Source organism: Cnephaeus nilssonii (genome assembly GCF_951640355.1).
Source record: "Cnephaeus nilssonii genome assembly, chromosome: 15".
NCBI classification, from domain to species: domain Eukaryota; kingdom Metazoa; phylum Chordata; class Mammalia; order Chiroptera; family Vespertilionidae; genus Cnephaeus; species Cnephaeus nilssonii.
In genome coordinates this window covers 41,782,140-41,783,194 of record NC_137086.1, presented here as the reverse complement: position 1 = coordinate 41,783,194, position 1,055 = coordinate 41,782,140, and positions in this window count along the sequence as shown.

Here is a 1,055-nt window from a genome sequence, read left to right as displayed (position 1 = left end):
GCAGGAGGCAGCCGATCAATGATTCTCTCTCATTTGATGTTTCTCTCTCTCTCTCTCTCTCTCTCTCTCTCTCTCTCTCTCTCTCTCTCTCTCCCTCCCTCTCCCTCTCCCTCTCCCTCTCCCTCTCCCTCTCCCTCTCCCTCTCCCTCTCCCTCTCCCTCTCCCTTCCTCTCTGAAATCAATAAAAATGTATTTAAGTGGTTTTTAGAATAAGTCACTGGTCAAGAAGGAGAAAGACACCCTTTTCCTTCCTCTTGACTCTAAGCTTGTGCTCTCCTGGGGGAGCCAGAGGAGGCGGGTCAGCAGCTTGCCAGGCCGAGGAAGGAGCTCCGTGCCAGGCAGTCCCACTGGAGGCCAGCCCCAGAGAGCAGGTTTCATGGTGTGTGCGTCAGTGTCTTCAGCTGTGATGGAGCCCAGCACAGAGCAGGTGTTTCGTCCCTACGTGCTAAATGAATTAGTGAACCGAAGGGGTTAATAGGTAAAAGAACCAACCTGCTCCACTGGGTTCCTCTCCTCCTCCCAATGAGTGTGTCACAATGTGGTGTCCTCCCCGCACGTGTCCCATCGCTCACCACACGCTCTCAGCCTCCAGGCCGCCCCCTGCACACCTGCCTCTTCTTTCTCGGCAAGTCTCCTTTCCTAGGGAATGCCCGCTCTTTCCCCGGGGCCCAACTCGAACGCCACCACCTGATTTCTCACCGCATGTCCCTTACAAGTTTATTCCACAAGTGACTAGACTGGTGTTATCTCTCCCGTCAGACCGCGGCTGCCTGTATTGGAGGGTCACAGTGCTGAGGGAGCCAGGAGGAGTGCAAGAGCAGGGGACGTGGGTAAGGGGCGCAGCCGGTGCTGTTACTAATTCTGATCGAAAAACAGGCTCAACTGAAGCCACACAACTGAAACTCCCAGCACAGGATCCAAGGGCCAGTGGATTTTCCATGAAATGAAGAGAAAAAAGAAGTCTGATTAACTCGGTTTTGTAAGTAAAAGGCATGAGAGGTTAAATTGGGGTACAAAACATCAAGAAGACCCAGATTTCTTTAATAATGAAATAA